The 15,687-nt window shown below is 41.2% G+C and overlaps 1 long non-coding RNA gene across 5 annotated transcripts in view; it reads left to right on the top strand.

Moving 5' to 3' along the window:
- Positions 1-15,687, top strand: part of LOC102992376 (uncharacterized) — a 62,640-nt gene that overhangs the window by 3,977 nt on the left and 42,976 nt on the right. Inside the window, exon 3 of one of the 5 annotated variants that reach the window (XR_003679314.2) lies at positions 14,849-14,906. The exons of the other annotated variants lie outside the window; for them this stretch is intronic. This is a non-coding gene — a long non-coding RNA (uncharacterized lncRNA). The remainder of the gene's footprint in view (positions 1-14,848; positions 14,907-15,687) is intronic. 5 annotated transcript variants of the gene reach the window in all.

Below are 15,687 nucleotides of genomic sequence, written 5' to 3'. Positions count from 1 at the left end.
ATAATAAAGGAGTACTATGAACAACTCTATGCCCACAAATTTGATAACCTAGATTAAATGGACCAATTTCTTAAAAGATACATTTTCCCCAGATTCACACAAGAAGAAATAGACAATCTGAATAGGCCTGTATCTCTTAAATAAATGGAATAAATAATTAATAACCACCCCAAACAGAAAACACCGGGCCCAGCTGCATTCACTGTTAGGGACTGAATTGTGTCCCCAAAGTTCATAGGTTGAAAATCTAACTGTCAATGTGATTATATTTGGAGATAGAGTCTTCAAAGAGATAACTGAAGTTAAATCAGGGCCTATGGGTGGGCCTAAATCCAATAGGACTGGTGTCATTAAAAGAAGAGGAAAAGATACCAATGATGCATATACACAGAAAAGGTGACCACTTATAAGCCAAAGAGAGAAGCCTCAGGAGAAACCACCCCTGCTGGCACCTTGAAGCCTCTAGAACTATGAGAAGATAAGCATATGTTATTTAAGCCACCCAGTCCGTGGTATTTTGCTACAGCAGCCCTAGAAAACTAATACTCCCGCCCTATACATGTCCTTCATTTTAGTAAGATAAATTTGATCATTGTTTAGGTCAGTTTATAATAAGTCAGGTTTTCTGTTCTTTACATCCAAAAAACGTTGCACTGGATACACTACATGACCTTGGTCAAGTTGCTTTACCTTCATAAAGGTAAAGGTGTTTCCGTTTCCTCATATTAAAAATAAGGGAGCTGCACTAAATAAACTCTAAAAATCTTTTCAGCTTACATTTCTATGCCATTATAGAATAAATTTCCAGGTAGACATTGTTTACCCAAACCATCCCCCCTTCGTTCAAAATCTAAGATTCAAGACTGATACGCAAACTTTTCCTAAGTTATTTAATAGCAGTAATCTAAAATTAATAGTAACAATTATAATGATGATGATGATGGTGATAATGTTTGGCTCTGAACTCTGTGTTTTTTTAAAGTAGTAACAGAATGGAAAGAATATAAAGATGAACATAAATTCTTCTGTGTAGAAAGGCTCTGAACACAGCAAAGTAGAGAAACTTCCTTTGTGGGAAAAGAGGACTCGCAGAATTTAGATGCCAATGAGTGTATGGCTCTGTGTCTCCTCTGGAGATTGACTAGAAATTGCTAGGAATGGTCTTTCATGTGAGTCACCTTAAGGCTTTTGAAATCCGTTAAGGAGCAGCTAACCAGAACTCCATTCCTTCTCCAACCAGGTAACTTTGCTCTCTAAAGGAAAAGTGGAGCTACCACCAAAACCCCAGCATTTCAGACTCCTGTTCATATGGCTGTTTCTGAATCTTATCATCTTTATTTTAAGGACACATGTTTCTGAATCCTTTGGAACATCCTTAAAAATAGGATAGCTTTCCTCTTTATCTTTACTCTCCTCTAGCACTGGACTTCTGCCGGTGATATAATTAAGAGCCAGGCAGTGGCCTCATTATTCCTAACCAGACTGAGGCAATGTTTGACTGCCTCTTTAGAAACATCCCTGTAAACAAGAAAGGGACAGATTACATCATCCGGTTGGTGTTAAGCAACGAAGCAGGAGAATACTGGCAAAACTAACAGGCTTTATTTCATTTGAACAAATTACTCTTGGACTCCTGGTCTCAGAGCCTTCATTAGTGACAGGGGTACTATCATGCATCATGAAGACATATTCCACCTTGCATAAAGCCTTTCCATTAAACACTCACCTCCCTATGGGAGTTAACCGTCTCTTAGGCAGTATTCATCAGCCATGGCAAGATTTGCCCTGGATTTTTGAATGACCAAGCAACCAAAAGAGAAAAGTGGGCTACCTCGATCCTTCCAGACTTTCAGATTCTCATTTCTACGAGTAGAAAGTGCATCCCGAATTGTATGCAAGGAACTGCCACTTCCTTCCCACGGTGACAGTTGAACCCAATCTGTGTGTCCTTAATAGACCAGCGATACAGATGGAAGAGGCCTTAAGAACTCGGCCTTCTTATTTCATCCTTCTGAAATTGAATGGCTTCATCATCCAAGACAAGAGATTATTTGTCCAGCGGTAAGGTCCCAGGGTCCAGCCTTCCTAGACATGCCATCCATTCATTCATTCACTCATTCATTCATCAAATATTTTATGTGCCAGGTTCTGTTTTAGGCACTAGGGATTCCTAACAAAGCAGACAAAGTCCTTGTTCTTATTGAGGCTTACATTCTATGTGAGTGAGACAACAATAAATAAGTAAATAAAAATAAAATGGCTAGCTGCAGATAATAGTGTTAGAAAGGTAATAAAACAGGGTCATGTAATAGAGAATGATTTGGAATAGGGTGATGGTTGGAGTGGGGTACCTTAGATAGAGGTCAGAGAAACTCTAAGGGGTGACATTTGAGCTGGGATATGAATGGTGCGACTGAGATGGCCATGAGACAATACGGGGGAAAATTTTTCAGGAGAAGCCAGGTTCCTTTGAGGAACAAAAGCCAGCATGAATAAAGCATAGTGAGCAAGGGAGGTGTAGGACATGCTGAGATAAGAGGGTTAAGAAGGGCCAGGTTAAATATGTCCTTGTAGGTCATGGCAAGGACATTCAACTTTGTGCCAGAGAAATGGGGAGCCATGGGACTATTTTAAACAGAGTCATAACAGGATCAGAACTCATTTCTCAAAGACCCTTTTAGTTCTGTTGGAGAACATGTGAGTCAGAGTGTCAATGCACAGACCAGTTAGGAGGCTACTGTAAAATTCTATGTGAGAGATCATGGTGGCTCAGACTGTAGTGGAGATAAATAAAAATTGACCTATTAAGGGTGTATGTTAGACATGGAAAGAGTTGTTAATGGTTTGGATATAGGATGTGAGAGAAAAAGAATTAGAAATTATGCCTAGATTTTTGATTTAATGGCTAGGTGGATCATGGTGCTGTTTGCTGATATGGGGAAGGCTGGGAAGAACAGCTTAGTGGGAAAAGTCTATTGTTTCTACTTTGACTTATTAGGTTTACGATCTTAACATCTAAATCAAGATGTTGAATAAGTACTTGGATCTCAAGAGAGAAGCCAGGGATAGAGATACAAGGTATAAAATTTGGTAGCATATGACCTCACTTTGGTGGGTTTTAACTCCCAGGTATTAAAACCTGGAGCAGATTTTCCAGGCAGAAGAGAAAAAGGAGGCTACAGTCCAGGTGGCAGGAACTCCAATATTTAGAGATGAGTAGACAATGTATGAAAATGGATAGCCAGAAAGTAGAAAGAATTAGGAAATTAAGAAAGCAAGAGAGAGAAGTGTTTCAAAAAGGAGGCAAGCATCATCTTTGTTAAACACTATTGTGAGGTCAAGATAGGCGCGGATAAGATTGTATTCATAGGGTGTTTTCAAAGTAGAAATCTCCACTCTTGATCTCATCTATCTTGGAAGTTTGTGAGTGGTCACGGTGGGCACGCCGCACAGGGGAACATTTTCATCATCTCATTCAGGCTGAGAGGGAGGGATGGTGACCCTTCCACAGAGGAGAGCCAATGCTGAGGTTCAGGGAGGCTCAGCCAAACACAAACCACTGTCCTCACACCCCTCCCCCTGCCACCCCTCCTCTTCCCTGGGATTCCCCAGCACTTACTAAGACCTGCTTACTCCCAGAGGACACTGGGTAGGGCACCTGTCCTGAGTCTGGTCAGCACTAGTGGTCTGTCATCCTTCCTGTTCGCAGACTGAGGCTCCCCTACTGGTCCTGTCTGGCAGACATGACAGTCTTTGAAGTCTACACTGACGTGAGCAGAGGCTTTGCCACCAAGGCCAGCGGCCAGCTGGGCACGCATAGCTCCTCTGACTTATGAAGAGCACTCTCTTTGCTTGGCTGTGCCAGGAACTTGAAACCCAGCTTTGCGGAGCCCCATGCAGCCCTCAGCTCGAGCAGCCCTGAGTTCTCTGGTGAGCTGCAGCCTGAATCCTGAGCTGCTTTGTGGTGAGAGGAGAGACTTCCTCTGAGTAAAACAGATCAGGTGGCCTGGACCATTTGGTCAGGCTTCTCACATGGCCATGGGAGGCTAAGATTTCCAGTGCTCTATTTACTGAGCACTTGTTATGTACCAGGCAACGTACCAGGTGTTTGAGAGCCCCATTTTACAGATGAGGACATTGTGGCTCAAAAAGATCATGTGAAATACCCAGAATCAAGATTTCAGCTCTATCAGTTATTATGTATTTTGAGTCTCTGTTACTTGGTATGTACACATGCAGGATTGTTAATGTCTTCCTGGTGGATTAATCCTCTTACCATTATGTAATGTCTGTTTGCCTCTAGTGATTTTCTTTGCTCTGAAGTCCACTTTATCGGATATTAATACAGTCTTTCTTCTTCTTCTGTCATATCTTCCATCATATCCACTCTACTATTGAACCTATCCAGCCAGGTTTTTATTTTGGCGATTGTATTTTCCAGTTTTATAAATACCATTCTGTCCTTTTAAAAAATAACTTACAGTTGTTTCCTGAGGTTTTCTAGTTTTTCATTTGTTTTAAGAAATTCATAGTTACTGTTGAGGCATTTTAAGATGGCTTTTTAAAAAATCTTTGTCATAGTTTTAACATCTCATTCATCGTGGTCTCAGAGTCTATTGATTGTCTTCTAGCATTTAAGGTGCAAATATTCCTGGTTGTTACTGTAACAAGTGATTGTACTTAAAAAAATATAGTGACAACCAAGAAAAGTAGAACTCATTCATGTTGCTTAGCAGTTTCCAAATGCAGGTGTCAACTCAGCTCTCTGTTGGGCGCTGCTGATACCAGGGAAGGGAGGAGTGGAGATCTGACATGAGCTTTGTGGCTGCGGGGCCCTACTGACACGAGGCTCTACCTCCTCCCCCCTCGGTATGCCTCGTTCTGCCTCTTTGCTGCCGATGGGGGTGGAGGTGCAGCTGTCTGCTGGGCTCTGCTGACACTATCCTGGTGAGGGAACCAGAGCACCACTTGGCAGAGTGGAGGACGAAAGGCAGTTGCTCACTCAGCCTCTGACACCGCGTGGCAGGCATCAAAGCCCTGCCTACTTCCATCAGGCGGTGGGAAGAACATCAGTTCCCTGTTCTTCGGACACCACTGGGCAGGAAGACTGGTGCACTATTGCCTCCTTCCGTGGGGCAGATAGGAGGGCACTGAGGTGGGAGATCCACTTCCTACTGAGAGAGAATTCCTATGCCAGAATAACTAAATCCAAATCTCTGGGGATAGGACATCAGCCCTGGTATTTTCAACAAGCATTCCAGTTCATTCTGATACACAGTGAAGGTGAGAGCCGTGAGTCTATGTGGCTGCTGAGGTCACCAAGGATGAGAACAGTGCTAAAATCCATAATGAATAAGGTGCTGAGACTGGAGGATGACAAAACAAGTTGAGTGGGAGCAGACATTTCAGGAAGATGTGGTTTTAAAAAAGGAGAAGCAAGATTGGCAAAGAGGAACAGGAAGAATACTTTGGCTACTTCATGTGCCACAGGAAAAAAAAAAAAAGCAGCCTCCCTATGAGAGATTTCTAAGGTCAGTCAAGTTTCAGTTGAACAGGATGTGAAAGGAATCCTGAGGGAAGAGGCTGAAGATGTAGGGAACCTGCTGATGACAGGTTTTGGTGGATGTAGGGCGGAGTAGAAGGGTTGAGAGGACAGGGAGTAGAGCGAGGGAGATTTTCCAAGCAGCATAGGACAAGTGTCTGTGTGAAGATGGATGATCCAGAGGTTTCAGATGGTGATTTGGGGGAAAAAGGGAAATGCAGTAATGATGGAGTTCATCTGATCGTCAGCCAGTGAAAGGAGCAAAATTCAGGTACAGCTCAGAGTCTTTCTTTGGTATCTGTCTGTGGGCTCGCTGAACAACTATGAAATCCTGTAGCAATCTAGGCAAGGGGTGATCTCACCTGGGAAAAGTGGTCCGCTGGCTTGAAGGTGACCCTTTTTCACAGTCATGGCATTCCTCTGTTGCTGGAGTAACTCCCCGTTTTCAGTCCACAGGATATTTCCCTTCTCCCCTTTGTTGCTTGAAGGAATTCCCACCCTTTTCAACAGCCCTGGGATATATAATCTCTTAGGGTGAATTCATGATTTTACAAAGACTTGAAGAGTAACAAATTTCAAACAACTTGTTTATCACCCTATAAGTCTCAGGTTCAATAAATTACAAAGGCCTGGTTATCTGCTTGCAACTAAAAAGAAGGGAGGAGTCTAGAGAGAAAAACTTAAATGTCTCAAAATTATTATCCGGGCTCACCATACAGAAAATATTTCGTTCGGGCAAATTTAATTGGGAACCTTCCTTACTATAAGGCATCCTCATAGCACCTACCGGGATCTGAAATTTTCTTATGTATTTGTTTATTTTATTCAGTCAAAAATATTTATATGCCAGACACTATCATAGGTGTTTAAGATACAGCTAAGAGCAAGACAAACTAGGACATTTCTTCTTACGGAGATTATATTCTTATGGGACTGAGTGAACAAAAATCCCATCAACCAGTCGAGAAGTAAACAAGGAAAATGTCAGCTAAAGATCCTCTTGTGGATCTTTAATGGAACTCTTACCACGTATGGTAAATGCTGCAATTTGTCCCCTTTCTAGAACTTTAGGTGTTGCCTCAAATGAATAGGTCTAGGCAAATCTTGCCCATTTCCTCCTCTTTTATGTCTATTAAGTTATTATGTTATTATTATTAAGGTATTAAGGTTTTATTATTAAGATATTACATGCACTAAAATTGACCAATTTTAAAAGTGTAGTTTGATGAGTGCTTGTACAGAATCACGTCACCACAATAATTAAGATATGGCATCGTCTCCTCACCCTAAAGTGTTCTCGTGTCCCTTTGTATTAGACCCCTTCAATCTACCCCCAGCCCCCTAACAACAATTGAGCTCCTTTCTGACACTCTAGTTTTGCCTTTTCTACAATTTTGTATAAATAGAATTGTACAGTACATAGTCTTTTGTATTTAAATTCTGTCTATTTTTATCGATTCTCTAATTGTAATTTCATTAGCACCACCCCACTGATTCAGGAAAGTTGACCATATTCAGCTTTATCTGTAAAGATACAATGTTTGTAAACTAGCTATTTTAAAGCCACCACCCCCCCTTTTTGTTATTGCACAATAAACCACTGCAGGCAAATATTCATATAATGCCAAGTGCTATGAGATTAATGGTAGGAATTTTATGGTTGCTACTCCTCATCTTCCAACTTGCCCTACAGGGTCACACACACAATAGAATAAGAGAGCATTTAAATGCTGTAATATAATATCCGCCTCTCCTGTGCTTAGCAAAAAGCATGTACATTTTTGGCATAACAAGCCAAAGTCATCAATACGTGGATAAAATTTTGAGAAAGATACAAGTTAAAACTGGGGTGACTTCTCAACTCACGTAGATTTGCTAAATATTTCTATAGTTTCAAAATGGAATTGGTTGTATTTTTTACAACAAAATTAATCAAATTTTACTGTAAGAATTTTGGAAAAGATGCATACAAAGAAAAAAATTTACATTTGTGTTTAAATATAATTTGGATCAGAGTTGTATATACTACTTTTCCACTAAATATTATGCCATAAGGACTTTTGTCACCAGATTTTCTGCTGTTTCACTGCACTAACTACCACCAGCACTGAATAAGCTTTCCTCTCAGTACCTGGAAGGGATGCTAAGCACAGAGCACTGATGCTGTTATCCTACAGAGTTTTTCGGTGTTTATTTCTTATTGAATTTAGGGGTATTGGTTACACTTGCTGGGTTCAAAATATGGGCTCCGCATGGGGCACAATGCATCACTCAGACCTCAGCCTTCTTTGTCTTAGAAAGCAGGGATTCTGTTTTCTGAATCTCTGATTCACAGATGGGTGATAACAAGAATCTTGACATTTAGACAACGGAGAGATTTGTCTAGCCTTTCACTCGTGTTCTGAACACTTGCTGCCCAGCCGTGTGAGAAAAACATTTCTATTTTCAGAGTGATCCTGGACCTGGGCAGTAAAGGATTCCAATATGCAGTGAGTCTGGGGAGTGAGCTGTCAAGTTGAGAAAGAGATTAGGGATGAATCGCCAAAAGACAACCTCCCCTTTCTTAGCCAGGAAATTTGTTTTTCTGTTGCCTCTCGTGGTCATATGAAGTCATGGAGGATTAAAAGAAAGCATGTGATCTTGTGGATTCTTTGTATTTTGTTTCTGTTTTTTTTTTTATTGAAGTATAGTTGATTTACAATGTTGTGTTAATTACTGCTGTACAGCAGAGTGATTCAGTTATACATATATATATATACATTCTTTTTTTTGTATTCTTTTCCATTATGGTTTATCATAGGATATTGAATGTAGTTCTCTGCGCTACACAGTAGGACCTTGTTTATCCATTCTGTATCTAAAAGCTTACATCTGCTGACCCCAACCTCCCACTCCATCCCTCCCCCAACCCCCTCCCCCTTGGCAACCACCAATCTGTTCTCTATGTCCGTGATTCTGTTTCTGTTCATGTTTCATTTGTGTCATATTTTAGATTCCACATACAAGTGATATCATATGGTATTTGTCTTTCTCTTTCTGACTTCCTTCACTTGGTATGATAATCTCTAGTTGCATCCATGTTGCTGCAGATGGCATTATTTCATTCATTTTTATGGCTGAGTAATAGTCCATCGTCTATACATACCACATCTTCTTTATCCATTCATCTGTCGATGGACATTTAGGGTGTTTCCATGTCTTGGCTAGTGTGAATAGTGCTGCTATGAACATAGCATGGATCTTTTTGAATTATAGTTTTCTCTGGATATATGCCCCTTTTTCTTTTAATCATAGAATTTTAATGCCTGACAAGGCCTTAGATGTATGAGAGCAGGTGGGTTGAGACCGATATGCCCAAGGCCACACAGGAGGAGGAACTGTCCAACACTCACGGGCCTGACTCCCAGCTCTGTGTTCTTTCTTTGACATCACGTTGCCTCTCCACGGAAAACGAGGTTGTCCTTTTCAGGCTCTGTTGAAATATTAACTTTCCAGCATTTTGGACTCCACTACCTTGGGGAGTTGTTGTGGTATTAAATACACAGAACTTTCCTTTTAAAAAAAGTTGGGGATAGTCATGTGTTTGATGAAGCCTAATCTTAGCCACTATCACAACAAATGAAAAATGGCCATTATTACCACAAACACTTTCAAGGTAAGCTAGAGCACATTGCCTACTTGCTTTTCTCATTTTCTTTCAAGCTTTGTTCATTTTGTCATTTCCAATGGACTCATTCATATGAAAGTAGAAAACATGAAATTAATTTTCTTAAGATGGAAACTAGACAACATTTGGCAACAACAACAGCATCAAACTCAGCACACTAGGGCCTTGTCTTTGCACAGGAGACAAGAGAAATGGGTGGAGAATGTGAGGGTTTGTAATAGAATTTGTAGCTAGCTTCACCTCCAGAGAAGGTGCCTCCATGAAGCTAGAGGTCCTCCAGTGACCTGAGACCAGATTTCGAGGTCCCAATCCAGATGTGTGCATACGGCTCTAGGTTGAAGTGCGTACCATGGCTTTGCCTCTATTTATATTTACCCACAGATCTTTCGGGGAGGAATTTTAATAAATTGCTCCTGGAATATTGTTGGCTTTAAGGAAACCTTGGTGTCTTTACTGAAGAAGAGATTTTTCCTCTCAGTGTCAATATTATTTCCTGAGCTTGCCATTGAATACAGCTCACAATGGTAAAACTAGATATTTAGAATCGCTTTGGATCAGAAGCAGGTCCCAAATGGCTACATGTCCATTCAGGTTCTTTAACGTGAGGAATATTAATAGAATCCCTGGAGCTGGAATCTCACATTTAGAAAACCCGTCAGTAATATTCTTGTTACACTTTGACTATCCATTGATGATCTGTGTCTCACTCACAGGAAAACCAACAAAAGTGAAATTGTATATTTTTTATTTTGTAATGGGATTAAGTAATGGCCCAATTATGTTCAGCCTCACCTAGTATAGGGTCTCTCCAATTAGTGGATAGAAGTTGCAGGGAAGCTATGACCTTTGGTTCCTCTTTTTACTAAGGGAAAAGGCCTTATACTGTGTGAGGGGGATCATGATGAGATTGTTCCTGAAATCCACTAAGTAGGGTAATAAATGTATTCTGACTACTGTTGATTTTTCTGTGAGATAACCAGAAGACCATTCTGCTGACTTCAGCAAGCTCAGATTGTGGTAGACTCATCAATGCTACTTTTTTGGTCCTTTATACTTGGGATTCCTCCCTGAGTTTCCTTGTAAAATGGGGATCAGTGGAAGGATGGGAACTGCTTTGACAAGCTTCTAGTAATTTCCTGCCTCCAGGAAAAACAGGTAGATAATCAAAATGGGCCTGTGTGGCCTGAGCTTCTCTTCAAAAGGACATGCAAACAATGTCCTTCACAGACAGTTCCAATGTCAACCTTAATAAAAAGTAAAGAGTTAGAAATTATAGTGATAAGCAGTAAGTAATAAGCAAAGAGGTCTCCTGAATCAGAAAAAAAGATGTAACCAATTGAAATCAGATGGGTATTAACAAGAAGACCTACTCTGCTGGTTCTTCCCCAGGCCTTGAGTAGGGTCCAACAGAACAGTGAAAAAGGTCAGAAAAAAGATGCCTGGCAAGATTATGAATACCACTCGCATTCTACTTCCTAATATTTCTTGAATCTACCAGGTTCTGTCCATCCTACTGCCACTATCTTGGTCAAAACCTCCATTTTCCCTCCAGCGGACTTCTTGCCATGGCCTCCCAGTTGGTCTCCCTGCATGGATTCAGCAGGAAATGATTTCTTCAAACTGCAAGTCAGGTCACAGTGATCTCCTATACTTCCTTATGTGACCTTCAAGGCCCTGCAATGGCCTAGCAGCCCAGTGGTTCTCAGTCTCAGAAGTTTTTCCCCCAAGGGGCCTTTGGCAGTATCTGGAGCCATTTTTGGTCATCCAGTGGGGCATACTGTTGGCATATAGCGATCGTGCTGCTAAGCATCCACAAGGCACAGGACAGAACTCCACATCAGAGAATTTTCTGGCCCCAAATGTCAATATTGCGGAGGTTGCCAACCCAGCCCTAGCCCCTGCCCACCCCTCATCTTGGACCACTCTCCTCCTGACTTATGCTTCAGCCATGGTGGATTTCTTTGTTTCACAAAATTTCCATCTTATCTCCCATTTTCAGTCCCTCGTGTATGTTATTTTCGCTGTAGGATATACTCCCTCCCCTACAACTCTACCCTCTCATTACCTAAACGTTATTTTGAGTCCCTTCCACACGGAAACCTTGTCCAACATCCACCCAGTCTCTTATATACTAACAAGCATATTTAGGGTCATTTCCAAACCTGGGTGGAGCTGATAATGAAATCCTCAGTATTGGCAGCTGGCCAGTGAGAGAGGACTGTGACGGACCCCGGTTCAGCAGGGCATGGAGCAGACACGGCTGAGCGCTGATCCTTCCCTGCTTAAGTTTTCTATTTGAAATGATTATTAACTGACAGACATTTTACTCAGGTCAATTCCAAGCACCATCTATGCTCCAGCGATTGTGTCAGGTAAAGAAGGGCGAGAAGAATACCAAGATGAACATAACGTGCTCTCACATCGTGTATTGTTCAAAGTGCTGTACCAGTTGTGAAGAGCAGATGAGGAAGTGACTAATCTGATCTCTATTGGTGTTCATAATCATACAATAAATGTTCACTGAGTATCTACTAAACGCCAAGCATTGTGCAAGGTGCAGGGCCTACTAAAGGCAAATAGCAAACCGTTTTTACTCTTAAGGTATTTCCTATGCAGTGGAAATAATAGCTAATTTTACTGGGCTTCACAATTCCTTCACATGTATTGTATTTCATTCCTTCCCTCACACTTTCCGCATGAATTTGATGTTATAATCATGCCAAATTAACAGAGGAGGAAGCTGAGCTTTGGAGAAGACAGTTAAATAGAATGAAATATTTTGAGTGAAGGGCCCACGTCTGCCTTATTTATTGTTGTAACTCCAGTGGCCAGCTCAGAGTGGGTGGTCATTATGTTTTTGTTGAATGAATGAGTAAACTTCTTGCCAAAGGTCACAGCTTAGTAAGTGATGCACTAGGATTCCCTGCCTTCCAAATTCATACTCATTCTTCCACATGAGATCCTTGAAATGGTTTCATGTCTGCCTTTACTTAATGTCCGTTTGTCTACTAGGTGTTTAATCCATGAGATATAAGAAGGAGACATATTAGAGGGAAGGGGAAAGAGACATGCAGGCAAAGCAAAAGGGATGCTCGTGATTCATTGTTTCTCTCTCTCCCTTCAGCTAGTTAGAAGCCCCTAGAATAACAGGCTAGTGCTTTAATGAATCCCTTTGACCCCCCTGTTAATGGCAAAGAGTATTCAATTTTACCCAGAAGTTATAACAGGAAAACTTCCACAGAAGACAGAGTCCTTTAAAATTATGTTTCATTTTCACAACTATAGACATAAATTTAAGTAAATGAGATCCCTCCTGTTAGTTGTGAAGGTTTTGATGGTTTCATAAATCCCATGATATGCCTTGGGTGCATGAGGTGCCAGTCAGTCTGCGAGTCTGTTCAGGAGAGTATGAAAGATACCAGGACAGATTCTGGTTCAGGGACTGCTAGGAGAAAATGGGAAGAAGGTAGTAGGTCATGTTCCTATTCACCTCTGTGTTAGTTTCCTAGGGCTGCCACAAAATACCACATACCAGTTGGCTTAAAATAGCAGAAATTTATTCTTTCATCATACTGGAGACTAGAAATTTGAAATCAAGGTTTTAGCAGGGTTGCTTCCTTCTCTATACTCTGAGGGAGACAGATGTTCCATGCCCCTCTCCTAGCTTCTGGTGGTTGCCCGCCATCCTTGGAGTTCCCTGGCTTGAATATACATCACTCCAGTCTCTGCCTGCATCATTATATGGCATTCTCTCTCTGTCTCTGAATCTCTCTCTCTTTATGAGGACACCAGTTATTAGATTTAGGGTGCAGTCTAATACAGTACAACCTCATCTTAACTCGACTGCATCTGCCAATAAGCTCATATTACAGGGACCAAAGATCAGGACTTCAGCACGTCTTTCTGGGGGAGACAATTCAACTCTCGGCAACCTCCTTCCCCCTCTTATGCTAGGGTGTCTTCCACTTGTCTTCACCCAGCTGCCACTCTTTGCTGATATGTCACAACCCTAGCTGTCACAAGACTCGAGCATCCCTTTGAGCTGTCTCTCACATAGCAGACACTGTCTGGATCGGTGTTCGTCTGCAGCAGGCTGGATTTGTGATTTGGACTGCTGGCCCTTTCTTTGCTCTGGAGGTGGGAGTGGGTGGGGTGAGGGGATGGGGGGAGCAGCGTCACACTTGTCTCATCGTTCCCAGCTCCCTCCCAGGTAGCACTGATTGCATCCGGGCATCTGGGCTGTGTCTGTCCTCAGCAATGAGGCCTCAGCTTGTCTCTGAGCAATGAGTTTGCCATTTATGAAGAGTTTTCAGTCATTCTGCATCCTCCTTTTCATGTCTCTCTTTGTTCTCTGTTACACTCAAATTCGGACAAAAGAAAGGACAAAAATAGGGACTCACAACTAAACACTGATACAGTTACGTGTGAAACCTTGGTTGCAATTTCCCGTATAAAACATTTTTCTCTCTCAGTAATACTTTGCAGTACCATGAGATTCTGAAGGGAGGGAGAAATGTTTTGCTGTTGATTGCTATATAACTTGGAAACTATCACTATTCTTTAGAGTACAGAGGTGACAATCTCTCACATTAATGCACAGTTCCAAGGGGGACTGTATACTGGCATTCATATTTTCAATATAATTGAAGGAGGGGATCCTACCATAATAGAAGTTGTAGATATGAGTAACTATACAAGTCCCACAAATCCAATGCTCTTTTGAATTAATTTAATTTAATAAAGCCATAATTTCCAGTTTCCTATGTAACCTGAACTTAATTTTTTTAGAATAATAAAGTCCAGAATTTGAAGAAAAAAAAATTTTTTTTACTCCGATGGGAATAGTAAGAACTAAAAGAGAAGAAAATTATGCCTTCCAAACACTATCTCAATAGCAAGAAGCAGATAAAAGGCTTTCTGTGTTGCTAGCATCTTCTTATTGTTACTACAGCTAAAATATCTTGAAAGAGAGGGTTATTGATATGAAAATTTTTGAACACAAATTAAATTTCTAGTCATCTCAAAGGCTTTTCTTCAACTGTCTTTGCTAAAATAGAAATCTTTACAGGAAAAAAAAACAACAGGAAAATCACCTTAAAATGGACGTGGAAAGCACCAGACTCCATGAAAATATCCCCATCTTGCCTGCTTCCTTATTTGTATTGTGTTACATTTCCTGCAAAACGATTTTGTTATTGTTTCAGTGTACAGAAATGCAAATTTATATGCCTGACCAAGTGCAAATACTAAGCCATTGAGGAGAAAGAAGTGGTTGTTTCCAAATTAAGGACTTGACAATTTTCTGTCCCTGAAGACCCTCCCAGGACGCCATGAAATGCACAGCCACGTCTGAAATCTGAAAAAGTGTTCTGTGTCCCCGGTGGTCAGTTCTGCTATGGAAAGAGGTCTTTCCTCCCTCTCTTGGGGGAGGCCATTGCCGGCCTCACTCTCGAATTCTTTATTTGCATGTGCTAGCCTTTTTATTGCAAATAGGGCTCTAAATCTTACTTTAGAAATGGATATTGCACTGTGTGCAGGTGCCTGCGCGGTAGAAGCTATCAATAATGTTAGTTATGAAAACCTGATCATAAGTGTTTTTAGTCCATTAGCCATTTCACTTTATTTATGTCCCCTTTCAGGCAGGATTTGAAGCCAATATTCAAAAGATGAAGTTTGGATGAAGAGCAACACAAGAGGGTATAAAACACTGTCACATCTTTTCATGCTAGAAAATATTTCTTCCTTATATTATTTTTTTTTTAAACAGCTCCTAAAAATAAGTAACCTCTGGGGGAATGAGGAAGGCAGAAAGAGGAACTGGGCCAAGCATAGATATATTTAACACCTATTTATCCATCCATCTATCTATCTATCTATCTATCCATCTCTCCCTTTTCTATCGTGACATTTAATTACCTTTAACGCACATTACCAAATTTTAAAAATTACTTATCATACCCCCAATGTACCTACAGGCAAATTGGACCCATTTTGCTTCATTTCAGCTCCTAACAGAAATTCAGCTCATGATTTATTAATAAAGTCCTATTTGCTCTTATGTGCTGCTTTATTTTCCAAAGAACCTGCAGTCTAAACAATTAAACCTGCAAGGAGAGAAGGTTTCTGTGCCTTTTCCTGGTGGACAGTGGCCACCAACTGTTGAGATTGCTGGTGTGTGGTTACCAATTTAATGCATCCCCGAAGCCACTGCCTGATCCTCCCGCAGAGAGAAGCACATGCAAATGTCAGCCCACGGACTTTGCTCCAAGCTTCACCCCAGCGTAGGTAACAGGGCCTTAGCGATCACTTCCAGAGATTCGCTCCCATTCCACAAAAAATGCCCAAGGAGAGCAGGAGAAGAAACCAGACTGGCGAGGAAAAGGATGTCTTGAATCATCTAACTTTCTGCTATATTAAAACGCATCATAGGGCTTCCCTGGTGGCGCAGTGGTTGCGCGTCCGCCTGCCGATGCAGGGG

The sequence above is a fragment of the Physeter macrocephalus genome, chromosome 4, assembly GCF_002837175.3.
Source record: "Physeter macrocephalus isolate SW-GA chromosome 4, ASM283717v5, whole genome shotgun sequence".
Lineage (NCBI taxonomy): Eukaryota > Metazoa > Chordata > Mammalia > Artiodactyla > Physeteridae > Physeter > Physeter macrocephalus.
Note: the sequence above shows the minus strand (reverse complement) of the source record. Positions and strands in the feature narration are given on the sequence as shown.